Genomic DNA, 27,606 nt, shown 5'->3' on the forward strand with positions numbered 1-27,606 from the left:
TTTTAAAAAACATTTCTTTATTGATTAAGGTATCATATATTTGTCCTCATCCCCCCATTCCCTTCCCCCCACCCCTCCCCATTCATGCCCTACCCGCCCTGTTGTCCTTGACCACTGGTTAGGATTATATGTATGCACACACATTTTCAGGGGGAAAAACAGAACTCAAGGGCCTGTGCAAGGAAGGCCTGGGCCAGGTAACCTTAATCAGTCCTTTGAATGGCGTTAAGGCCAAAAAATTGTGGTTAATACAAAGCTGGGAGAAAGAGTAAATTAGTGAAAGAAGCTAAAAGGTGTCCCCGAGTTAATTCGATGAAGTTTTAAAAGAAAGAATAAATGTGGAATACTATAGTTGAGTCAAAAAAATCTCCAAATGCTTGCAAAAGTACAAGAAGATAAAAACAGATAACATTTATTGAATGTTACTATGTGTTGGCCACTAATATAAGAGGTTTTCTTGTGTTTGCCATATCCTAGATAAGTTGACTGTAAAGGCTGTGTGAGTACAAGCTATCAGTAACTCAGCTGGCAAGATTGTAAGGACTGGAAATGGTGTGGGTATAGTGCCTGGCACAAAGTAGGCACTCAGCAAATGTGAGCTAATATTGGTTTCTAAAGAATGCTTGAAAGAAACTATGCCCTTTAATAGAGAGTGATTCTTTCATCTTAAGTGGAGGGATGTAAATGAAGATAATCATTACTTCCAGATAGTTGTAGGCTATCAGTCTGAGGAGGGAATGGATTTATTCTGTGTGGCCCCGAAGAAAGAATTTTAAAAAACAATGTATTAATGTTACGAGGAGCTGATAAAAAGAAAGGGAGGAAATGAAAGAGGGAGAAGAGGAGGAAAGGAGTGAGGGCAAAAAGGAGGGAGAGGGGAAAAGAAAAAAGGGAAGACCAGAGAAAGGAAGTTGTTCTGCCTTAGAAGTGATGAGCTCCAGAAGTCTATGGGGCTATTCTAGAAAACGCAGGACAGATCTTTGACAAGGCTGATTATAAGGGTATTTCAAGCATCATATAAGCTTGCAGGTAGGGGGTGTTTATAGCACTGGTTTAATACCAAGTCTCATCTCCACCCGGATGGCTTGAGATATGAAAGCTAACACTATGGAAAATGATCACTAAGAAGGAGAATCCAAGATGGCTGCACAGGTAAACACCTAGCCGCAGCCACACACAACAATTTCAATAAAATACAACTAAAATATAAAATGGACATTACCCAGAACTACAGGAAATCGACTGACCAGAAATTCTACAACGAGAAGCAAGGAGAAAACCAGAAGGAAGAGAGGAGGAGCTGTAAAAGCCTAAGGTACGGAGACGTACGGAGGCACGCGGCACGCGCGGAGAGGACGGAGCTGGAGAGGAGGGAGGCTGAGTGCCTGGCTGGCGTTCCCTAGCGGGAAGGAGACAAAAGCTCCGGACTGTGCTCGGCCTCAGTTCCGACTGCTCTGAACCCCGGTTCTAGGCCAGACCCTGGGGACCCAGGTTCATACAGAGGGAGCTGGGCTGTAAGGCGGAACCCCAGAGAAGCGGCAAAAGGAGGTCCCAGAGGCGTGCACATTGCACGCAGAGAAGGGTAGGTTGGCTGTGCCATGGGATTTCCCTGGCGGGAAGGAGACGGGGGCTGCAGACTGCTCTGAACGCCACCTCCAACCCCACTTCCAACTAAACTGAACCCCAGTTGGCTCATTGGGGGAGAGCCTAGACTGTTTGGTAGCAGGCGAAAATCGAGGGCACCTTTCTCTCAGAGGCGCTTGCAGCGAGCACTGAAGGACCCTGAGACTCAGGAGCCGCATAGGGCGGGGCTGATGGAAGCCAAGGCTGAAGGCTCCACCCTGAAACCCGCTCTATCAGGGAAGCTGCAAAAATGCTGAGACAACGTAATAGATCACAAACAAAAGAAATGGAGGACAAAAAGCGACTGGATATAGAGTTCAAATCTACGCTTATAAGGTTTTTCAAGAATTTCCTATAAAAGGTAGATAAGACCTATGAGGATATGAAAAGGGATCAACTAGAAATAATAAGGGATCAACAAGAAATAAAGAATACATTGTCTGAAATAAAATATATTATACAGAGTCCTAAAAACAGAATGGAAGATCGCAAGAATCAAGTCAAAGAGTTGGAACATAAAGAGCCAGAAGACACTCCTCCACAGAAGCAAGAAGGCAAGAGAATCCAGAAAATTGAAGATAATGTAAGAAACCTCTGGGACAACTTCAAGCGATCCAACATCAGAATTATGGGGGTCCCAGAAGATGAGAGAGAGCAAGATATCGAAAACATACTGAAAGAAATAGTGACAGAAAACTTCCTCCACCTGGCGAAAGAATTAGACTTACAAGTCCTGGAAGCACACAGAACTCCAAACAAAAGGAATCCAAAGAGGACCACACCAAGACGAATCATAATTAAAATTCCAAGAGCAGCCGAAACCGGTTTGGCTCAATGGATAGAGCGTTGGCTTGGGGACTGAAAGGTCCCGGGTTCGATTCCGGTCAAGGGCATGTATAATACCTTGGTTGCGGGCATATCCCCGGTAGGGGGTGTGCAAGAGGCAGCTGATCGATGACTCTCTCTCGTCGATGTTTCTAGCTCTCTATCTCTCTCCCTTCCTCTCTGTACAAAATCAATAAAATATATTTTTAAAAAAATAAAAATTAAAAAAAATTAAAAAATAAGTAAATAAATAAAATTCCAAGAGCAAAAGACAAAGAGAGAATATTAAAAGCAGCAAGAGCAAAGCAGGCAGTTACCTATAAAGGAGCACCAATACAATTTTCAGCTGATTTCTCAACAGAAATCATGCAGGCCAGACAGGAATGGCAAGAAATATTCAAGGTGATGAATAGTAAGAACCTACAGCCAAAGATAATCTACCCAGCAAAGCTATCACTCAGAATTGAAGGCCAGATAAAGAGCTTCACAAATAAAAAAAAAGCTAAAGGAGTTCATCACCACCAAACCAGAATTATATGAATTGCTGAAGGGGGTTCTTTCGGAAGAGAAAGTAAATAAAGATAAAAATTATGAACAACAAATACGTAACTATCAACAAATGAATCTAAAAATCAAGAAAATTAAAAAAAAAATCTGATGAATATTAACTGTTCAATATAATAGAATCAGAGGTATGGAAGGGGAGTGAACTGACGATTCTTAGGGAAAAGGGGAGAGGGAGATGTGGGAAGAGACTGAACATAAACTGTGCACCTATGGATGAGGACAATGGGGAGTGGGGAAAGAGCAGAGGGTGGGGTGGGAACCTGGTGGAGGAGAGCAATGGAGGGGCAGGGGAGGAACATTTGTAATAATATGAACAATAAAAATTTATTTAAAAAAAAACAACAAACAACAACAACAAAAAACCTAACACTATGGAGACTTTCATTAAGCCTCAAACTTTACAAGGACAGTTTTCCACAAAATGGAATTCCCATTAATGAAGCAAAGGATAAGGCTGGTTCCTGGATGAACCAATAGGAAACATCCACACTAATTTTTAAAGCCCTTTGAAATGAACAAGAGAGTAAGCTTTCCCCTATCAGTCCAACAATCCTGAGGGCAGTTACTTTCCTCCCTCCTTCTCCCCCCTCCCCCCCGCCCCACCCCTTTCTGCTGCCAGAGGACAGTGGATAATATTTGTACAGCTTTAGGGAATTCATTAGTTAAATGCATGGGATAATGTAATTCTTGGAAAATGTTGAATCTTTTTTTGCAAAGATTTGCTCCTGTGATTGAGAATTCAACACTATAAACAATTAAGAATTGTAGACAAATATAAAGTGCCATCTTTGTTATTTTCAGTTTCATTCAGCATGTTCCTTGGGGAGGAGACAGGGGATGAGTTTCATTATAAATAACCAGCTTTAAGATTTAAAAAAAACAAAAACAAAACCAGATATCTATGTTAACTGGATAAGGTATATTTCTACATAAAGTATTTTACAAAACTATTGTAAAAGTTCATTGTAAAGTAGTCTTAGAGTCACACTTCTGATTTTTTCACTTGATTTGAATCAATCTCTAGTCAGGCATTTTGTAAACATTACACATATAACTCACTAATTTATATCTTAGTATGTAGTATGGTACAGTGGTAAAATGGGTTGGTGCTAAAGCCAGTCTGTCTGGTTCAAATCGTGGCTCCACCACTCACTAGCTATTAAGCTTAGGAGAGGTGCTCAAACTTTTGTGCCTCACCCCTAACATGGAAATAATGAGTATCCAGCTCAGAAGGTTGTTGCAAGCTAATACAAGAAAGCTTGGGTAATTAGTCAGTGAATGTCAGGTGCCAGTTATTAGTACAAACATTAAAGGAAGAAAATACACACATTTCAGAAAGGTTGACTGATGCTGAGCTTAAATACAGTACCCAAAGTAACCAATTGTAAAAATCTAATAGCTGATTTGATCCCCTGTCAGGGCACATACAAAAATCAACAAATGAGAGCATAAATAAATGGAACTGAGAGCTGAGATTCTGGGAGCTGGACAGTGGGCAGAAATCAGTGAGTTCTGGGGTCCACCCTTGCAGAGATTGATGGTAGTGTCAGCTTATGCTCTTAAGAAGGATAGACCCTAGGCACAAAGGCCAAAGGCTCCCCAAGACGCTCCTTCCCCAGGCATGGTCTGGAAGCAGCCAAGCCCTCAGACCCCACTGATGAGACACGGGCATGTCAGCAGAAAACATAGTGGGCCATTGGTCACTGACCAGAGCAGTCAGACTCTCCCCCCAAATCTGAGCACTGTCCTGTGGCCAGAGTCAATCAGGACACTGAGAGAATGCTCTGCCTGTTCTGTAGGGTGAGGGCTGAGTCAGATTTCAGTAGATTTAGGAAAAGTAAAGAAATGTGATACTTCCTGCACAGCTATTTGTGAACTGAAATCTATTCCCATACAGCTAGGTATCTGAAATGGATGCAGACCACCTCCTTTCAAAGGCACAGTTTTGGTACCTAGAGAGTACAAACTCAGACATTCATTCCTTCTTACAGAATTATGTCTTACAAGTTTAAACAAATAAGTGGAGTGGAGAGGTCTTTAAAAATTATTGATTTGGAGACAGTTATTAGGGAATTTTGTTTAATGAATTAAGCTTCAAAGTATGGAAAAATTGTAAACTGGTATAGTTTATTAATTTTGATAGTTCAAATATGGAATACAACTGTATTCACAATATAGATCATGGGATCAAGAGACTTATTTAAGGGTGTTATAAAGGTAACATATTTTCTTCTAAGAAAGATCCAAAAGATTAAAAATCAGTTCCTGGCCGAAACCGGTTTGGCTCAGTGGCAGAGCGTCAGTCTGCGGACTGAAAGGTCCCGGGTTCAATTCCGGTCAAGGGCATGTACATTGCGGGCACATTCCCGGTGGAGGATGTGCAGGAAGCAGCTGGTTGATGTTTCTCTCTCATCATCGACATTTCTGGCTCTCTATCCCTCTCCCTTTCTCTCTGTAAAAAATCAATAAAATATATTTTAAAATAAATAAATAAATAAAAATAAAAATCAGTTCCTGGTTCCAACTTACCTCTTATTACTTAATAACATTATAGAGGAATGTAAGGTATATTCTACATGGGTCAATTATTGAATTTTATTTGTTTTGATTTCTATGGAATCATTGGCAAAATTATTAAAATCTACACTGAAAACTCAAATATTTCAGTTAATGTTTTTGTGCCTTTTTAATTTCAAAATTGATAGCTAGGGAGTTTATTAACATAGCAAGAAGTTTAAGACATCATGATTTGTGCAAAAGACAAGATATGAGATGGTTTCTTGATCTAAAATAGAATGGATTCCTTGCTCAAATCAAGAGAAGCATCCTATGTAATAAAACCCTAATATGCAAATCAACCAAACAGCAGAACCACTGATCACTATGATACACACTGACCACCTGTGTCTTCCTATTTGCTCTTGGGCTGGGGAGTTAACTGTCCTTGTCTCCGTTACTTCCCAGGTAAAGGGAAATGATAGGGCCAGCCTCACAAAGTGAGGATGAGGGAAATGGCAGTCAGGAAACCAGAATCTGAAAGGGATTAAGAAATACAGATTGGCAGTCACAGAAGAGTCAGGGGGATGGAAAATACAGCATAGGGAATATAGTCAACAACATCGTAATAACTACGTATGGTGTCAGGTGGGTAGGAGACTTATCAGGGTGATCACTTAGTAAGTTACAAAATGTCTAATCGCTGGGTTGCATACCTGAAACAAATAAAATATTGTATGTCAACTGTAGTTGAAAAATAAAAAGTTACTTAAAGAAAAGAAAAAAAGAAAGAAAGCACTGGCACAGGGTAGGAACACAATCAGTGGTGCCCATAACTCCTCCCCCTTTGGAAAAAGGATAGGAAGAGAAAGAATCTTTGTTTTAGAGCAGTGCTTCTCAGCTTTTAACGCCCGAGGGTGTTGCTTGAATGTAGATTCTGATTCAGCAGGTCCTGGGAGGACAGTCTGAGATTTGACATTTTCAGGGTTGCTGGTCCTTGGACCACATCTTGAATAGCAGTTTTAGAGGTCAAGGGAACATGAAAATGGTCAGAGGAGAAAGAGCAATATGTAGAGAAATAAACCAATATTTATAGAATGCCTACGTATATATAATTACTTTTTTTTTTAATCCTGAAAAGAACTCTAAGAAGTAGGTTTCATTATTGATTTACAGAGCAAGAAATTGAGGATCAGGTGCACTAGCTCATAGGATATCTTTGTAATTCCAAACTCATACTCACTGTCCACTTTGAAGGAGGATGCAGAGGGACAGATCAACAGAAGGCGGTAAGGACAAATGAATCTAAAGGGAAGAGAATGACCAGGAGGGGATAGGCATCAGTGACTTATAGAGGGAAAAGTGAAGGGGCTCAGGGGGGTTGGAGAGTGCATTTAATGGAGAGAGTAGCGAAAAGAGTACAAGGGCAATAATCTCTTCACTCTTTTTCTTCCTCCCATACTCCTAAAGCTAGAATAGCTGCCGTTCAAGGTTAAACCTGCCAAATCATCACTGACATAGCACTGGTGCCACTGTCACTTTCCATGCAACAAAAGAGTGGATCTGAGCCAACTTCACCTCTCCTAGTTACTTCCAGGGCTACTAAGAAAAGGAAGAAAATGCAAAGGAAAGGTCAAAAGGAGGACAATCAAGTTCGGCATTTGCAAGGGGACATTTTCAACTGCTGAGTTTAGCTCAGAGTTCATATCTAATCTAAGTTCAACACTGCCCTGGCAAACAAGAGCTGGAGCCAAAGGTATGAGTCCATGATTATAATAAGGTCTAACAGGTGACAGTCATATGACAAGAACACGCTGCCATAAATGTCTTACTGGAAGGCAGCAGGTTCTGCCCGTGTTTAGGTCCCACAAACTGTGGACTTCGTTCAGGGCAGACACACAAAAATATAACTAACCTTAATAAACTCTGACCTTAGTTTTGCCTTCCGTATGACAAGCTTCATTGTTTTTAAGGCACCCTTCAGAGTTATATCAATTTGCATCCAAATTAGTAAATTTCTTCAAAAGTTTTCATGAAAACTATAATGGTTAAATGCCAATAATTTGCATAATGTGTTTTATTACACTACCAACTTCCTCCCTTGAAGTATAGCCTTGGATGAGTCCCCTTCCTTATCTTCATGGATAAGATCTGCCTGAGATGACCACCCAGGGCAATCTTGGTCAAGGAGTCAAAATAACCCCAGGAAACTGGTCAAAAGACAAGCTGAACCAGCTCTGTGACAAGGGAAATCAACATGTACTTAGTATCATCTACATATGTTAATTTCATTTCATTTTCACAAATCTGTGGACGAGGTAGTGACAGGACCACGATGCTAGGACTGAGATTCAGATAAGTTCATCAACTTGCTCTTGCTCATAGTACTGGCAAGTGGCAGAGTCGGAATTTAAAAAGAAAGCCAATGCTCCTGCAGAGGATATGAGGATTGTGGTAGGAAGTGTCAGCTGCCTCCCTATATCAGCTCTGCTTTTCTTCCTTAGCAGAGGCCCAATTTTTACCGGGGAGTATTCCCCTTTGGAATGAAATACTATGTTTCCCAGTTTTGCAGCTAGCCGTGGCAACTTTGCCTACATTAGTTGTAGCAATTTTGTCTAAACTCTGGGCAATGAGACGTGGGTGGAAATGTTCCATGGGCCTTGGGAAGTATGAACAGTAATCCCTTCTGTGTGGTCAGTCTCCCTTCTGAGACCTCAGTTCTTAGCTCTCAGGCCACCTCCCATTGGACTGGACTCCAACTGTGAACGCCATCACCACTGACTGAAAAACCCTTCTCCGGCCCCAGCTTATTTCCTACCTGCCCTTCCCAGGGGGGTGATCTCCTCTGCTTCTCTTAGCTCCCCATGTTGGAAAGCGCATCCCAGAACCAAGGAGCCATGAAATCTCACCAGGTTTCACGGTTGGTCTTTAGTGGCTGGTTGCACCTCCCTTCTGAACCTCTGCGAGATGGGAGCCCAGCTCTGAACTCCAGCAACTGGCTAGGCCTGCTGCCGGCCCCATTTCCAGGGCTGGCCCAAGGAGGCCTCACCTCATCACAAGCATACTGGTCAGCTTTACAATCTCAGGCCTCAGAACATCAAGAACTAGTGGTACCTGCTCAGACCCTTCAAACCAGATCCCCTTTGGCCACTGCGGCCTGCATGAAACAAACAGGACATAGTAGCATACTACCCCTCCACCCGCAGGCTATTACCAAGAAGGCTGTGAGAGGACAGAATAAATGGTTAATGCAGAAAAGAGAAGCTGTAGGCAGGGGCGGGGGGGGGGGGGGGGGGGGGAGCGGAAGAGATAGGTTTTTGTTGATTTTACTGGCTACAATCCACTCTGCTGGTGTCCTTGGTTTCTTGCTTATCTGAACTATGCTGGCAGGACACAGTAGATCTTCCTCTGCCCTGTTCTCTTCTCCTTAACCCTTCCAATAAAGACTGAGCCCTGCAAGGGTGGGGTTACTGGGTACTTCTTGGGCGGTGGTAGAATATTCAGCAAGGTAACTTTAAGATATAATATCTTTAATGTTACAACTAGTTTAAAAAGAAATTCTGGCTGATTGCTTCTTAGGAATCATTAAAAGACTGAGGATTTAAAGAATAAAGAATACTGAGTAGAAGGTCTAAAGCACATGTGTCAAACACAAGGCCCGCAGGCCAAATCCGTCCCGCCAGGCCTTGCAATGTGGCCCGCACCGCGCTGTCATCACTGCACTCCGCTGCGTTTCCATCACAATGACAGTTTATGACTGTTCAGTAAACCATTCGGCCTTCGATTTAGGCTGGATTTTAGATTTTGGCCCCTTCTCTGATTGAGTTCAACACCCCTAGTCTAAAGCATGGTTATGCATTTTTAAAAGGACATAGAAAGAAGATTTCTATTTCAATAGAAAGGTTAACTCCTGACTCCATCTTGTGCTAAGTTCTCCATTTTGTATAACTATGTCACTATGTAACTGGACCCTTGCCCTCACCCAACCAATTGGGGCCAGCCAAAGCAGTGACCTCACTACCCCTATAAATCCTTTGTTCTAGAGAAACCTGCTCTCTTTCTCCACCTTGCCACTGCATCGGTGTATGTGGGATTGAGCTCGGGCTAGCCTGAATAAAAGACTCTTTTGCTTTTGCATCGGACTCAACTCCCTGGTGGTCTTTGGGGATCTCAAAATCTGGGCATAACAGCTGTTATGCCTTCCCAATGAGCAAAATGTACATTCCAGTCAGAATATACCTGGCCAGTGAGTTGCAAATCTGTCTCAACTCAAATGTTTTCTTCTTTCTTAGTGTTACCATTCAGAAACGCTTTTATGATAAACTTATATGCCTAAGGGAACCTCTCTTGATTTGAAGTATATATAAAATTAGGTCAGTTTTAAATCATAGAAATATGCCTACAAATCTGGCCATTATTTTCTACTCTCTTGTCAACATATGTGAAAATGTGTTCTAATGTAAAGATCCTTTTTTTTTAGAAAGAACAAGAGATTTGCTGTTCCACTTATTTATGCATTCATTGGTTCTCTGGACGACACTCTAACCAACTGAGCTATCCAGCCAGGGCAACAAAGATTCCAATTAGATCAAGAAAGTTACTAGGAGACTCAAGTTGGCAAAGATTCCAACTTGAGACACTTGGCAAAGTCACAGAATGCAATGCAGGGCCACTTGTAAGGTAACATTAACGTCAGTGAAGATCAATCTCTTAATTATTACCAGGATGACTCAGAAGGAAAACTAATCCAGATGAAAGAAAAAGTAGGAGAGCTTATTTTTAATGATTATTTTAAACAATTTCACAATCCTTATTGGCTTGTGAGTGTGGAAAACCAATGTGGGAATGAATCATTCTTTCTACAGGTCTGCTACTGGACTCGGAGATTGACAATGTTGATCTGCAGTTTGCAAGAGGAAAAGGGATGAGCTCCATTTTGATTGTGCATACTTTCACTCAGCCTTTTGTGGCTCTGAAACCCACCTTCCATGGCCTCTCTAAAACACGGAAAGAGGAAAAGGTAAATTTGACTAGGGCAGTGGTCGGCAAACTCATTAGTCAGCAGAGCCAAATATCAACAGTAGAACAATTTAAATTTCTTTTGAGAGCCAAATTTTTTAAATGTAAACTTCTTCTAATGCCACTTCTTCAAAACAGACTGGCTCAGGCCGTGGTATTTTGTGGAAGAGCCACACTCAAGGGGCCAAAGCCGCATGTGGCTTGCGAGCCGCAATTTGCCGACCACGGGAGTAGGGAAACATAATACTTGTGAATATTAAGATAGACTTTTTATTAACTGTAGAACTAAGTCCAGAAGACCAGCCAGCAAGAAAAAAGTATAATCAGGATTCCTTTTCTGTTGACACATGATTATAGAAACTGATGGTTTAAATCTGCAGTGCGAGCCAGCAAATGGAGACCCAGGAAAACTGGTTGTGCACATGAAGTCCGCTGGAGAATTCTCTCTTATTTGGGAGAGGGTCAGTCTTTTTGCTCTATTGAGGCCTTCAACTGATTAGATGAGGCCCACCCACATAAAGGAAAACAATCTGCTTTACTGATGAAAATGTTAATCTTACCCAAGAACACTCTAGCGCAGTGGTTCCCAACCTTTCTAATGCCGCGACCCTTTAATACAATTCCTCATGTTGTGGTGACCCCCAACCATAAAATTAATATTTTTGTTGATACTTCATAACTGTAATTCTGCTACTGTTATGAATCATAATGTAAATATCTGTGTTTTCCGATGTCTTAGGCGACCCTGCTAGCAGTTCTCAACCTGTGCGAGCCAGCAAATGGAGTAGAACCTAAGACCATCGGAAAACACAGATAGCAAAATTACAGTATGAAGTAGCAACGAAAATAATTTTATGGTTGGGGATCTCCACAACATGAGGAACTGTATTAAGGGTCGCGGCATTAGAAAGGTTGAGAACCACTGCCCTAGCAGAAACTCCCACAGTAACATTTGGCCAAATATCTGATCATCCTGTGGCCCGGCCAAGTTGACACATAAAACTAGCATTCATGTGGCAGGCCCTGTGCACTATGTATTGCTCTGCATAATGAAGGTTCAGAGTAATTAGATCACTGCTAGTTTTGCATAGCATGGGCCTTTGCTTCTCAGAGACCTGGGTTCCTGGCCCTTCTATGATGTTATTATCTCTGTGACAAGCCAATTATCTCAAGTGGGTACATTTTAGTTTTCTCAATTGTATTTTAGGAATAATAATAATAGTACCTACTTTCTAAAGGCATTATGAGGATTAAGATTAAATGCATATAAAGCACTTAGCTCAGGACTGGGCACATAGTAAGAAGTCAATAAATGTTAACTATTATTACAATTATTTCCATCTGATTTCCCCCTCTAATTGAATGATCAGTTACTCAAGGCAGAGAATTTATTTTTAACCTCTCTCAAGCACAACCCATTCTTAATCCATCATGTTAACTATTTATGGGTTTAACTGGTCTCAAATTCTATGACTTCCCTTTTTAGGACGAGAATGCCAGGGGCAGGACTGCATTTTAGTAGCAGAATTTGTGCTCATGTTTTTTTGTGTGTTTTTTTACTGTAAACCCAAAGAAGGCATAATATAAAGAAAATGATAAAATCGATTCTAGCATCCTTGAAGCAATGTGAATCTTGATTGTTGTTGATATTTTAAAATTTCAATGGTATATTTTTTCATTTCTGAAAGTTTATATTAGAGATAAATCCTATTTTTGGCTAAATTAGCAAACAGGTAATGACTTTTCCAATGAAATACATTAGTTCAGCAGGGACCGGTTTGGCTCCGTGGATAGAGCGTCAGCCTGCGGACTGAAAGGTCCAGGGTTCGATTCTGGTCAAGGGCATGTACTGTGGTTGCGGGCACATCCCCAGTAGAGGGTGTGCAAGAGGCAGCTGATCGATGATTCTCTCTCATCGATGTTTCTAACTCTCTATCCTCTCTCTTCTTCTCTGTGAAAAATCAATAAAAAAATATATTAAAAAAAAGAAAGAAAGAAATACATTAGTTCAAATCTGAGTCTTCTGAAAGCTTTCTTAGAGTACATGATTGAACAGTCCCTCAGGACTGTGGTTATGCAAAGCAAAACAGCTATTTTTAAATCACCTGCTCATTTTTCTTAGACCTTGAAAACAGAATCATTTAATGGGTTTGGGGTTTGTGGGTTTTGAAGTTCAATTGTGTCTTGGCACTCAATATTAAATCAATTAATTACCAATCCACTATTTCATTTTACAATGAGCTTAAGATCCCCAGTGTGCAGTTAGTGGTCTAATGATTGGAAAAATGTGGTTGAGATGAAGTGAAACTATTGAACTTATCTACAACTAAAGTGAACAGTATTTTCTTCTTAGTGGTTTTATTTCAGGCATGATAGTAAAGATCAACAGATAATTTCTTTTTTACTCGACAAAATAACCATCTTCACCATTGTTATGAGGGAACTGTGTCTGAGGACATCAACCACCTCAGAAAACCCAGAGCCAGAACGGAGGGTCTTACTTTAAGTTTCGATTCAAATAAATTATTTCCACAGTTTGAAGTCAAAGCTAATTTGTATTACCAATTAATCAGTATTATACCACAAGGTCTGTTACTGCCTTAAAAGGGATTTTTCCCACTCAAGTAATCCTGAGAGGAAAGAAGCTGCTATCACACGAGCTCTGTTTAAACAGAAATTTTAAAGTACTCACAGTAACCAGATGCACACTGTTATTAAACATACAGTGTGCACATATAATTTTCTGGCTTCTGTTGATTCACTAGCTTTCAAAGGTTCATTCTATCTGAATGATGAAATAAAGACGAGCGGCTTGCAGAGAAAGAAGCTGAAACCAATTGGGGATACGGAGAAGAAAGATAGGTAAGAGCTAAATGTTGATGATCTGTTCCCCACAGAGCTGACATTGTTAGAGAAACACAAAGAAGTTACACAGACTTTGAGCTCCCAGCCCTGACTCCACAATTATTTTCTCTGAGCACCATATTGAGATCCCGCCCCCACTTATTAGTAATTAAAGAAAAACTCTGGATTAGTTACATGAATGTATAGTGTTAATAGTGTGATTATTGCATCACAGTTAAACTGCATCTTTCTATAAGTAGCCACAGGTAATTTAAGTAAGCATGTTTTTTCCCCCTGAGCCTAACATTTAATCAATAAAAATGTGAGCCAGGTGAATAAAGAGGAATTCAAGAGTTCAGTACATTTGCTCACCTCTGATACTATTAAAAATACTAAATAAAAGTTAATATTTAAGTTAATAAAGCATCAAAGTTATATTAAAATAGATGATCAATAGCAGCAAATATCCCACTTTGAGGAAGACAAGTGTAGTGCTTTCTGTAATTCTCCCTGGTTGGATGTAGTCAGTGATGAGTCTCCTTGGGCTCTGAGCCAAGGGCTACGGAGAGGCTGGGAACCCGGATTCAGGGTAAGGACATAATGGACAAGAGGAAGGGAGATCCAGGAAGGAAAGATTGACAGATTTCAACTGGAGACAAGTTATATGTTCTACAAAAACGCCCCATGAGCACTGTTAGGACTGAGATGCTCACTACTCTCTACATGATCTGGCCTCAAATAAGAATACGTTCTCTCTGGTACTGGACTAGCACACCCAGCCTGATGCTGAGGAGCATGCAAGCACCTATAGGAGTTAGTAATGGAACTCATTTTAGGGAGGCCGATGGAGACAATATTGAAACTATAAACTACCAAGAGCTTAAACTTGATGAAGCATAACAGACTGAGCTAAAAACTGGCACTTCTGCCGCTATACTATTTACTTAATTAACAAGGAGAAAAGCTGTATTTCCTTGTCCGGCACATCAAAACAATTCAATAAAGTAAAAACAATGTGGGAGCCCCTTCCATGTCCCGTGTTGTGCAGGGTTCCTGTTCAGGGTTCGTGTTCTGGAGAAGGCCGCACACCAATGAAGAGAGGCTAGAAAAGAGTTCATTTGGGAAAATGGGGGGCCAGGCAGGAGTCAACCTCTGGAGGAATACCCTTCTCTGGCCTTTTGCCATCCCTTTTATTGAGGTTCTGAGATACATCCACTTCCCTTAGGCAGGAAATTCTAACAATAGAAAATCAGCAAGAATTTACATATGATTAACAGGTGAAAGTGGCTTCAAGTATCAATGTCTCAACTAAACAATGAGTTAATAGCTCCGACCATTCAGAGCGATTAAGATTGACCAGCCTTCTGGATTCCCTTTTCACATTTAACTACTAGTGACAATGTTCCGTTTCCTGCAAAACAAGATGCCATTCAGAATTCTAATGCAAACTTGTGGAACCTCTCACATTCACTCACTCATTAATTAATGAGTTGGACTACAGTCTGTTAATTCGACTTCACAAACATTATATTGCTCAAGGTTAAATTATATACTATTTCTATCTTTCTATACAGGTACATAAATAAAAACAACATATAGAAAATAATATGGAGGGAAACATCTACATGGTGTGTGTTTAAAAAGTTGCTTATTCTTCCTATTGTGGTTGTGAGGGTTTTTCCCCTCTTCCCATAGTACAGTGGAAAGGCACAGCCAAAACCAGTTTGGCTCAGTGGATAGAGCGTCAGCCTGCGGACTGAAAGGTCCCAGGTTCGATTCCGGTCAAAGGCGTGTACATTGGTTGCTGGCACATCCCTGGCAGGGGGTGTGCAGGAGGCAGCTGGTCAATGTTTCTCTCTCATGGACATTTCTAGCTCTCTATCTCTCTCCCTTCCTCTCTGTAAAAAAATCAATGAAATATATATATTTTTTAAAAAGTCACAGAGTGATGCATATAACAGTAATCTCTTCCCTTTTATTTTCTAGTATAATGATAATATTGATCCACCACTATATGATTGAATTGAATTTCTGTTCATGCTAGTGATTCCTTACTTGCCCTCTCTTGTCCTATTTAAGGACTGGAAGTGCAAGCTATGATCATGGTACAGCGTTTTCCTCTATGTAAAGCTAATAACCATCTCTAAGGGTTGAGCCTATAATTTTATACTCATTAATACCTCTGGATGAAAATCAAGTGAACTGAGTCATAAAACATGCACATATTACCTCCCCATATCTTCCCCTCTAGACACACCAATATACACATGCATGCATAAATACACACATACACACAGACAACACCATCACCCCTGCTTCGTGTAGATGAGGTGCAATCTCCTTCTCTGCAGATAAGATGTTTCTTCAAGCAAGGTCACTGGATGTATATATACTGACTAGAGGCCATTGCATGAAGAGATTCGTGCAATAGGCCTTCCTTCCCTTGGTTTCCAGCACTGGTTTTTCTCCGGCACCCAAGACCCATGCCTTTGCTCCGGGAGGAGTCTGCTGTCTTTGCTGCAGATTCTGGCCAGAGTCTGCCATCTTCCTCTTCGTTGCAGACTCCAGAGTCTGCAGTCTTTCTCATCCCTGCAACCAGGGTGCTGCTCCTTTAGATCCCTTCACTCCCCACCCTTCCCACAGAAAACTTCCCCCACCTGGGGAAAAAAATAGACTTACAAGTCCAGGAAGCCTGCAGAACCCCAAACAAAAGGAAGCCTGTAGGTTGATGGGGCAAGCAACCTACCCCATCAGCCATCTTTGGCCTTCTAATTTGCATATTCCCTCCTGATTGGCTGGTGGGCATAGCAGAGTGATGGTCAATTTGCATGTTTCTCTTTTATTAGTATAGATTGGCAAGAATTAGTGCCCTATCTAGAAAAGTTATTATGTCTAACTATAATTTTTGTTCTATCTACCTATAGTTTTCTACATTGGTACAATTAGTGCATTTCTGAGTATGTTCACATATAATATTTTTATATGTTCAAGATGACAGAATCAAATTGTGTTGCTGCTAATAACATAATTATAAGACAGTGTTCAGGTCTTCAACTATGAACTCTTTGAGGGCTGGGCCTATCGGACTGCTAGCCCAGGCATCTAGCACAATGGATGGCACTTGCTGAATGCTCAACAAATATCTGTTGGATAACTGAATAGTGGCAGAAGATGTGAATATGGAAGGAGAGATCCAGAATCTAGCATCTGGGTTAGAATAGGACAACCTTTAGTACGATTTTATGGGTGGGTCTTATAAAACTGTCCAGTATAAAATTGTTATAATGACAGATTTACGATGTGTTTGATAGGAATTATCTAGAAGAAATCACTTTACCTTTCCAGAATAGAAACATTAAATAGTAAAGTCTTTGATTAAATCAGTATCATGCAGGAGCATACCTGCTATTAATATTTCATTTGTCCTCACCTAGTAAGTCATCAACTTTTTAATTTTTTTAAACAAAAATACACTGTTAATTATGGAACCATACAGTTATATTATTGCAGGGTGACTATTTTTAAATTTATCTTTATTGCTGAAAGTATTGCAGATATCCCCCTTTTCCCCCTCTTTTTTTTTCTTTTAAATAAATCTTTATTGTTCAGATTATTACAAATGTGATCCTCTTCCCCCCCTCAATTGTTCCCCTTCACCAGGTTCCCACCCCATCCTCTGTCCTTTCCCCATCCCCCATTGTCCTCATCCATAGGTGCACAGTTTTTGTTCAGTCTCTTCCCGCACCCCCACTCCCCTTTTTCCTGAGAATCGTCAGTCCACTCCCCTTCCATACCTCTGATTATTATATTCACCAGTTAATATTGTTCATCAGATTTTTAAATTCCCTTGGTTTTTAGATTCACTTGTTGATAGCTATGTATTTGTTGATCATAATTTTTATCTTTATCTTCTTCCTCTTCCTAAATAACCTCCTTCAGCAATTCATATAATTCTGGTTTGGTGGTGATGAACTCCTTTAAACTTTTTTTTATTTGTGAAGCTCTTTATCTGTCCTTTGATTCTGAGTGATAGCTTTGCTGGGTATGATAGATTATTTTTGGCTGTAGGTTCTTGTTATTCATCACCTTGAATATTTCTTGCCATTCCCATCTGGCCTGCATGGTTTCTGTTGAGAAATCAGCTGACAATCTTATGGGTGCTCCTTTATAGGTCACTACCTGCTTTTCTCTTGCTGCTTTTAATATTCTCTCTTTGTCTTTTGCTCTTGGAATTTTAATTATGATATGTCTTGGTGTGGTCCTCCTTGGATTCCTTTTGTTTGGGGTTCTGCAGGCTTCCTGGACTTGTAAGTCTATTTTTTTCCCCAGGTGGGGGAAGTTTTCTGTCACTATTTCTTCTAGTACTCTTTCGGTATCTTGCTCTCTCTCTTCTGGAATCCCCATAATTCTGATGTTGGTTCTCTTGAAATTGTCCCAGAGGTTTCTTACACTATCTTCAACTTTCTGGATTCTCTTATCTTCTCCCTTCTGCAGAGGAGTGTCCTCTGGCTCTTTGTGTTCTAAATCTTTGTCTTGATTCTTGCGATCTTCCAGTCTGTTTTTAGGACTTTGTATAATATTTTTTATTTCAGACAATGTTTTCTTCATTTCTTGTTGATCCCTTATTATTTCTAATTGCTCCCTTTTCATATCTTCATAGGTCTCATTTATTTTATCGGCCTTTTTTAGGATATTGTTGAATAACCTTATAACTGTAGTTTTGAACTCAATGTCCAATCTTTTCTTTTCCTTCATCTCCTTCCTTTGTGTCCTTCTTCTTGTCTGCATTTTAGTTGTTTCCCTGATTTGATGGAATAGCTTTATGTGCTAGGTGTTCTGGTAGAGCCCAGTAGCACAGCCTTCCCAGTTACCTGCAGTGGACAGTCTTGGTGTAGCCCTTTGTGGGCTGTGTGTGCAGTCTTGTTGTTAAGCCTTGCTTATTGTTGGTATCACTGGGAAGCGTTGATCTCCAAGCCAATTGGCTGTGAGGATCAGCAGTGTCTCAGCTAGGAGGATTTCTGTACTCTGCTTGAATAGGGCGGGGTCTCGGGGTGGCGCAGACAATCTTTGGTTCCCTGTCAGTCTCGCCTTAGAAAAGTCCTGTTCGTGGAGAGTTTTGGAAGATTGGTTGCAGGCGCGCGCACGCGCACCTCTTTGGTAAAGGCGCAGACAAGTTTTGGATTCCTGCAAGTCCCTCCTTAGAGAAAGCCAGCCTCTGGGAGAGCTTCTGTGCTCAGCCACAGGTAGGGCGGAGTCTCGGGTTGGTGCAGACAAACTTTGTTTTCCTCCCCAAGTCCCGCAGTAATGGCCTCTGGCTTCACACACCTCCAAGAGATCTCTGCCCACTGCCTGACAGTCTGGCCTCTCCCTGTCTGGGGCCGTTTATCAGAGCAATAGGCTGATTCTGTTTTCCTCTCGGACAAGAAAGCCAGCCGGGTTAGCTGTTCGCCCTCCCCGTGCCAGGAGTAAGCCAGTAGCGAACTCAGCCCGGCCCGCCCTCTCTGCATGCAGGGAGTAAGCCAGCAGCAATCTCGGTCTGGCCCTTCCTCTCCGCACCGGGATTAAGCCAGCGCCTTTTTGCACACACAGTTCTCCGTACCTTCACAGTTCCTGAGGTTCAGCATGCCTTCTCTCTCCTTCCCAGATGGCAGAGCCTCCTCTCAGCCAGCCGTCTGGCGCTTCAGGGCAATGCCTCCCCTGTTTTTCAGTTCTAAATTCAAATTTGTTGTGGTAGGCTGCATTCGGGTGTCTACCCTATGCTGCCATCTTGGTTTCTCCCCTTTTCCCCCTCTTGATTTCCACCTGCCCCTCCCCCAGTTCTTTATCACACTATTATCTGTTTATGGATTGTGCATATATGCATATAAATTCTTTAGTTAATCTCTCCCCACCCACCCAACTCCACCTTCCCCCTGAGATTCATCGGTCTGTCCCAGGCTTTTATGTCTCTGGATCTAGTATTCTGTTTATCATCATCTTCTTTCATCCCCTTTTACTCATAAAAGTCCAGTTTACCACTCTAAAAGATTCCCTGATTTCTTAACTGCTTACTTAAAAGTTGTTTGCATTTTTAGAGTAGCTGGTAAAACAAATATTGGTGCTCTTGAATGTCATAAACCAAATCTATGCCCTATAGAAGAATACAGTGTCATAGGAAAGACAGGCATTAAACAAATTTCAGCAAGCTTATGATTACCAATGTTGGTTGACTCAGCACCTGCTTGGGGCACCAATAGAAACTAAAATGGAGAGGGAGGGAGGGAGGGAGGGAGGGGGAGAGAGAAAGAGAGAGAGAGAGAGAGAGAGAGAGAGAGAAAGAATTTGAATCAGAAGAAAATCTAGAAAGAAGTTATATTTAGGATGTGTGTACATTTTATTGTAAGCCACTTCAAAAAAAATAAACATTTGTTTTACTCTTATTTTGTGTTTGAATTCATATTTAGCACAGCAATTGTGGGAGAGCCAATAGAATATTTTAGGTGCTTTGGGTTTATAAATGTCTTAACCCAACTCTGCAAGAGGACCTAACCTTTTCTGATGAGTAACTTTTAAGATGAGACTAAAATGATAAAGAATTAGCCGAGTAAGGAGGTAGAGATTATCAGAAGAGATTTCCAAAGGGTACATGCATCATGCTGGCCTGGTCGTTCCAACTGCCCTCCCCTGCTGGTCTGATTGCCTACAACTGCCCACCCCTGCAGGCCTGGGTCCCCCGCCCCCTCTACCTGCCCTCCCCTGCAGGCCTGATCACCCACAACTTCCCTCCCCTACTGGCCATCATATGGTGGCCATATTTGACCACATGGGGGCGGCCATCTTGTGTGTTGGAGTGATGGTCAATTTGCATATTACCTAATTATTATATAGAATGCCCAGGATTTTGCTCCCCTATACCCTCCCCTGCTCTCTGCTATCCCCTTGCTGTTATTATTGTGAAACTCCCATACCCTTCCTTGGTTGTAAGCTATTACCAAAATCAGATGTTCAAACTAACCCCTTGAACAAGTCACCACTGTCTTCCTGTTTCCCATGCACACGCCTCTTTGAACTAATATTTTGCAATACTCACCTCCCAGCCCTTTCTATTTCTTGCAATCTTAATGAACACAGTTCTTCATTTCTCTCTGCATATTTTCTTCTTGCTCACATTTTTTCCTTCTTTCACATCCCACCTTATCTGGCTTCAACCTTTACTCATTGTTTTGTTTTCTTCCAGTCATACTAATGACCATCTACTTGTAAGTCATTGTAACGTAGTGGGAATGACTATATGTAATTGTGGTAGATGTAAAGGAAAGCCCATAATCTTCAGACTGGATTATTTGGGCTCATTGTTATGTCATCTTAAAACTCATCTTTATGACAATAATGAATGGTTATGTCTTCTATTTTCCTTTACTCCTTCTATTCAAAAAATCATTGAATATGGCTTACAAAATATGCACAGTAGAATAATATACCAAGGAAGGGAAGTAACCAACCAAAGGCAAACTAAGTGTACTCAAAATAAAAAGCCAGGATAAAAGTATTTCACAAAACGTACACTGTGGAGTGTGGACATTTGCTCTAAGTAAGCCTTTGAATTTTTAAACTACCAACACATGATGGAAAGAAGTGCATTCAGTTACACAATTCAAAATGCTCAGAGGATTATATGACAAGCCAGTTGCTCAAGAGAAGCAGAGTCATTTGTGGTAATGAACTTCTGCAGGAGCTCCTTACAACAATGGTGCCAGAGTGAGTGGCATTCTCAGCTGCACCTCCACTGTAAAAACAGTGGTGAGATTTCGGTGGCTGCTTCTCCTAATGTTAGATAAGACAAGGGGCTCAAGATGTGGACCAGGCTAGCTAAATGCTATTTTGCTAACAGTTAAAATGTAACATAGTAGCCAAAACCAGTTTGGCTCAGTGGATAGAGTAGGGGTGTCGAACTCAATCAGAGAAGGGGCCAAAATCTAAAATCCAGCCTAAATCGCGGGCCGAATGGTTTACTGAACAGTCATAAACTGTCATTGTGATGGAAACGCAGCGGAGTGCAGTGATGTCAGCGCGGTGCGGGCCAGCGCGGTGCGGGACGGATTTGGCCCGCGGGCCTTGTGTTTGACACATGTGGGATAGAGCATCGGTCTACGGTCTACGGACTGAAAGGTCCCAGGTTCGATTCCAGTCAAGAGCATGTACCTTGGTACATGGGGATTGTGCAGGAGGCAGCTGGTCAATGTTTCTCTCTTATCGATATTTCTAGCTCTCTATCCTTCTCCCTTCCTCTCTGTAAAAAAAAATCAAATATATATATATATATATTAAAAGTAACATAGTATTTAGCAGGCCAGCAGTAAAAAAGAGGAGCTTGATAGGAACTCAACCTAAATGTAGCCAACTGCAGAGAAACCAACATGTAATTGACCAAATCGGATATACAAGCAATGGCTAAGTCTCCCTTTGGGAAGACTGAGCTTTGAATATGAATGCCTTCTCCTTTCCTTGCTGCAAGTAAATAAAACTACCTTGCAACACCCAGCTCATCTTCAAAAGAGTACCCCAAGCATGAACCCCTTGAGTTGGGCAAACTCCCTGAGTTAGGTGACACTGCTGTCCCTAGGCTTCATATGTTGTTTATGTAATTCTAAACTACAGTTCAGTAAAAGTAATCATAGGAGTGGCCATGATGGGGAAAATGAGACATTTAGGGGTGGGCTAGCAATCTGAATCTGTGCCAGTAACCCAATTTACATTCTTATTAGCCTATTGCCTAGTCGCTGCCCCTTCTTTAATTATCTGGTCCTGCAAGACCTGTTTACCTAAGTACTACTCTCATTTTAGAGAGGCCATAAACCATAAACAATACACAGCCCCCAGATGGAGTTATCAGCACTGCCGCCAGGCCAGGCCTTTAGATGTGGTCTCACGGCCTCTGCCCCAACACACGGGGCTTTCTGCAAAGCCCACAAAAGGTCTGAAAGTCCTATCTCATATTTGGGGGACAAAGAAACCAAAGGAAAAGCTTCCTCCATATTGGCTTGCTCAGGGTTTGGAGAGAAACAGCCTCCCCTGAGTCCTGTACTAGCACATGAGAAACATCTGAAAATGAATGGGTTTTTCCTGTGCCTCCAGTACTCCTGTGCTTTTTTGATCGCCTGGTAAATTCTGGACCAGCCAAAAGAAGAGTATTTTCTCTCTATATATATAAGCCTAAGCGACTGTTGGACCATTCAGCAGTTGGACCATTTGACCGGTAGCTATGACGTGCACTGAACACCCGGGGGAAGATGCTCTGACTGGCAGGTTAGTTTGCTGCTGAGGTTCGGCCAGTTTGGACTGGGCGAGATGGGGTGGACGCGCCCGGGAGCCTTCACGTGGTCCCTCCCTGGCACCAATCGGCATTGCTGGAGTCCTTCGGCCTGGCTTAAGCACTTTCATAATCTGGGACCCTTCTGGGAGATGACAGAGAGCCACAGGCTAAGTCCAGGGACCCCATGGTTGCATGAATCCATGCACTGGACCTCTAGTCTAAAGATAAAATGTAGGTAGTGAGAGGACAGAATAAATGGTTAATACAGAAAAGAGAAGCTGTAGGTGGTGAGAGCTGGGAGAGATGTTTTTTTATTTTTTATTTTACTGGCTACAGTCCACTCTGCCGGTGTCCTTGGTTTCTTGCTTATCTGAACTATGCTGGCAGGACACAGTGGATCTTCCTCTGCCCTGTTCTCTTCTCCTTAACCCTTCCAATAAAGACTGAGCCCGGCAAGGGTGGGGTTACTGGGTACTTCTTGGGTGGTGGTAGAATATTCAGCAAGGTAACTTTAAGATATAATATCTTTAATGTTACAACTAGTTTAAAAAGAAATTCTGGCTGTTTGCTGCTTAGGAATCATTAAAAGGCTGAGGATTCAAAGAATAAAGAATACTGAGTAGAAGGTCTAAAGCATGGTTATGCATTTTTAAAAGGACATAGAAAGAAGATTTCTATTTCAATAGAAAGGTTAACTCCTAACTCCATCTTGTGCTACGTCCTCCATTTTGTATAACTATGTCACTATGTAACTGAACCCTAGCCCTCACCCAACCAATCGGGGTCACCCAATGCAGTGACCTCACCACCCCTATAAATCCTTTGTTCTAGTGAAACCCGCGCTCTCTCTCTCTCTACCTCGCTGCTGTATTGGTGTACGTGGAATGGAGCTCAGGCTAGCCTGAATAAAGGGCTTTTTTTTAAAAAAAAATATTTTATTGATTTTTTACAGAGAGGAAGAGAGAGAGATAGAGAGCTAGAAACGTCAATGAGAGAGAAACATCGACCAGCTGCCCCCTGCACACCTCCTGCCGGGGATGTGCCCGCAACCAAGGTACATGCCCTTGACTAGAATCGAACCCGGGACCTTTCAGTCTGCAGACAGATGCTTTACTACTGAGCCAAACCGGTTTCGCCATAAAGGACTCTTTTGCTTTTGCATTGGACTCAGCTTCCTGGTGGTCTTTGGGGGTCATGAAATCTGAGCATAACAGTAGGTTGCATAGTCTTCAGAAAATTCTCCACTAACATTACCTCTCCCAACTGTTCATTTCTGTAAACCACATAGGTATGTTGGCAATTTCTGGCATATTCATTTTCTTTAATACTCAGCAGAATTAAGGATAATATTAATGTTGTTTCATAAATGTTAAGGAAACAGAGGGCAACTGGGGAAATATGTGTGGGCTAAGCCAAGATTTTCCTCGGACCCCCCAGGGCAAGAATCTGAGCACCAGGCCTCTAGCATACTTATCATGTGCAACCATCACCACAATCCAGCTCCATAACTCTGTTCATCTTGTGAAAATGAAAATCTATACCCTTTAGACTAGGGGTGTCGAACTCAATCAGAGAAGGGGCCAAAATCTAAAATCCAGCCTAAATCGCGGGCCAAATGGTTTACTGAACAGTCATAAACTGTCATTGTGATGGAAACGCAGTGGAGTGCAGTGATGACAGCACGGTGCGGGCCACATTGCAAAGCCTGGCGGGACGGATTTGGCCCGCGGGCCTTGTGTTTGAGACATGTGCTTTAGACAATAGCATCCCAGTCCCACCTCTCTCCAGACCCCAGCAACCTCATTTTACTTTCTGTAAGCTAAGACTGTCTATAAGACTTAATGCAGTCTTTTCTTTTTTTCTTTCTTTTTTTTTTTTTCTTTAAGAGAAAGTGAACAGGAGAGGGAGATAGAGAAACATTGATATGAGAGTGAAATATCAATTGGCTGCCTTTTGCATGTCCCCTCCCTACTCAGGGATTGAGCCCAAGACCCGGGCTTGTGCCCTGACCAGGAATTGAACTGGCAATGTTTCAGGATATGGGCTGACATCCAACATACTGAACCACACTGGCCAGGACCAAATGCAGTCATTTTAATGAGGAAAAAAAACACACTCATAAAATATTTAACCTCAAGCAATGAAACTTCCTCGTGATGTGCATAAGATAAAGTATTACAAAACGAATGCCTCTCAATGGCTAAATAACTTGACCTATTGTGTAGCATAAATAACTCAAAGTTGGTTAAATGTTGAAGACTATGAATAGCAGCTTTAGTTTTGCTACAGCTGCTCTGAAGCCATCAATCTTTCTGTCAGTAATTCAATCGCAGAATACTTGTGTGCTTAAGCCCCTCCTCTCTTACAACAAGTAAAACTAAGTCCAAAAGTATACACATTCATTTTTCTGTTTTGTTACAAGAGAAGTGATAGAACACTGGATCTAATTCATGCAAACGTAGTATGGAGTTATTAAAAGGCAACTTAAAAATAAGAAAGAAGGAAGGTGCAGAACATATTTATGGTTTACATGCATTCACTTGTCGTTTTTATGGATCCTAACTCTCACAGTACTTTTGAGTTTCAATTCTGTGTAAGCATAAATAGCCAAAAAATTAAGGCTGCATTCATATAACTTAATCCACAACTGATAACTGTTTGAGAATCTTTCATGAAAAGTTCCAAAATGTAATGTGATACTGTTCCTAGTAAATTTCTTCACAAGGTGATAAAATATTTAATCCTGGGCAATACTGAAAAAGCTGGTCTGAAGAGTGTTTTCTGTGTGTGTGTGTGTTTTAATTTTTTTAAAATCTAAAGTCTGGTCTGAAAATTCTGGAAGGATAATTAATCAGAAGGAAACTGCTTTTTAATTTATTTTTAATCTTCATCTAAGGATGTGTTTCTATTGATTTTAGAGAAAGGGAAAACGAAAAAGAGAGAGAGAGAAAGGAAGGAAGGAAGGAAGGAAGGAAGGAAGGAAGGAAGGAAGGAAGGAAGGAAGGAAGGAAGGAAGAAAGAAAGAAAGAAAGAAAGAAAGAAAGAAAGAAAGATCAAAGCCAGAGAGAAACATTGGTTGGTTGCCTTTCATATGCATCAAACTTACAACCTAGATATGTGTACTGAGGGGAAATCAGATCCACAAACTTTTGACGTAGTATATGATGCTCCAATCAACTAGCCACCCAACCAGGGGCAGAAGGAAACTGCTTTTTAAGTGGAATAATTTACAATCTAGTAGATTTATGATTTTGAGAAAGTATAAAGTTGCTCTTTTAAAAAATGAGACAGAACAAATTCACATCAGGCAGGAAGTATTCAAAATAATAAAAAGCAAGGACCTGCTACCAAGACTATTCTACCCAACAAAGCCATCATTTAAAATTGAAGGAAAAATAGCCCTACCTGGTTTGGCTCAGTGGAAAGAGCATTGGCCTGTGGACTGAAGAGTCCCAGGTTCAATTTCAGTCAAAGGTACAAGCCTAGGTTGCAGGCTCAATCCCCAGCGGGAGTCAGCCAATCAATGATTTTCTCTTATCATTAATGTTTCTATCTTTTTTCTCCCTCTCCCTTCCTCTCTGAAATCATTGGAAGTTAAAAAATAAAAAAAAAAAATAAAAAAACATGACCCACATATATGCTGTCTACAAGAGACACACCTCAGAACAAAAGATACACATAGGCTCAAAATGAAAGGATGGAAAAAAATTTCATGCAAATGGGAGCACAAAATAAAGCTGGGGTAGCAATAATCATATGTGACAAAATAGACTTCAAAGCAAAAGAATAACAAGAGATAAGGAAAGCTACCTCATAATACTAAAGGGATCGATCCAACAATAGGATTCTCTGGTAAACATATGCACCCAATATCGGAGCACCTAAAAATATAAAGAAACTCTTGTAGATTTTAAAAGTGACATTGACATCAATACAGTCATAGTTGGGGACCTTAATACCCTATTGTCATCAATGGATAGATCTTCCAGACAAAAAAATATAAAGAAACTGATCTTGAACAACACCCTGCACCACATGGATTTAATTGATATTTACAAATTATTTCATCCCAAAGTAACAGAATATACATTCTTCTCAGTGCACATGGAATAGTCTCAAAGATAGACCACATACAAGGACACAAACTAAGTCTGAATAAATTCAAGAAGATAGAAATTATGTCAGCATCTGCTCAAATCACAATGCATGAAACTATAAATCAACTATAATAAAAAATTCCTCAAAAATATTCAAACACATGAAGGCTAAATAGCATGTTTTTAAACAATGAACGGGTTTCCAATGTGATCAAGAAAGAAATAAAAAATTACTTGGTAACTAATGAAAATGAATAGACAACAACCCCAAATCTATGGGATACAGTGAAAACAGTTATAAGAGGGAAGTTCATAGCACTACAGGCCTACTTAAAAAAAAAAAAAAAAAAAAAATTTAAGAAACCATCCAATCCTACAACTTAAGGAATTAGAAAGATAACAAGAAGAAAAGCTCAGAGTAAGTAGAAGGAAGGAAGTAATAAAGATCAGAGTGGAAATAAATGACATAGAAACTAAAAAATAAAATACAAAAGATCAATGAAACCAATAGCTGGTTCTTTGAAAAGATAAATAAGAGTAATAAATCTTTAACTCTGGCTGGAGTCTGCCGCCTTTGAGCTGAGGCAAACCGCTGCAGCTACAGCTGCGAGGGCCAAGCCCCTTCCATGAAGTTCATACATCGGGCCTCTATTATATATATCAGAAAGAGAAACTGAAAAACAGTCCCATTTACAATTGCTTTAAAAAAAATAAGGTACCAAGAAATAAATTTAAACAAGGAGGTAAAAGACCGGTACTCAGAAAACTGTAAGACATTAAAGAAAGAAACTTAGGAAGATAGAAACAAGTGGGAGCATATATTGTATATAATATGTTCATGGA

At 40.9% G+C, this 27,606-nt stretch overlaps 1 pseudogene; it reads left to right on the forward strand.

The window, feature by feature from the left end:
- Positions 1 to 6,772: 6,772 nt before the first annotated feature.
- The window catches only part of LOC118722388, a 33,958-nt pseudogene continuing 13,124 nt past the window's right edge, over positions 6,773 to 27,606 (forward strand).

The sequence above is a fragment of the Pipistrellus kuhlii genome, unplaced genomic scaffold (genome assembly GCF_014108245.1).
Source record: "Pipistrellus kuhlii isolate mPipKuh1 unplaced genomic scaffold, mPipKuh1.p scaffold_m20_p_2, whole genome shotgun sequence".
NCBI classification, from domain to species: Eukaryota; Metazoa; Chordata; class Mammalia; order Chiroptera; family Vespertilionidae; genus Pipistrellus; species Pipistrellus kuhlii.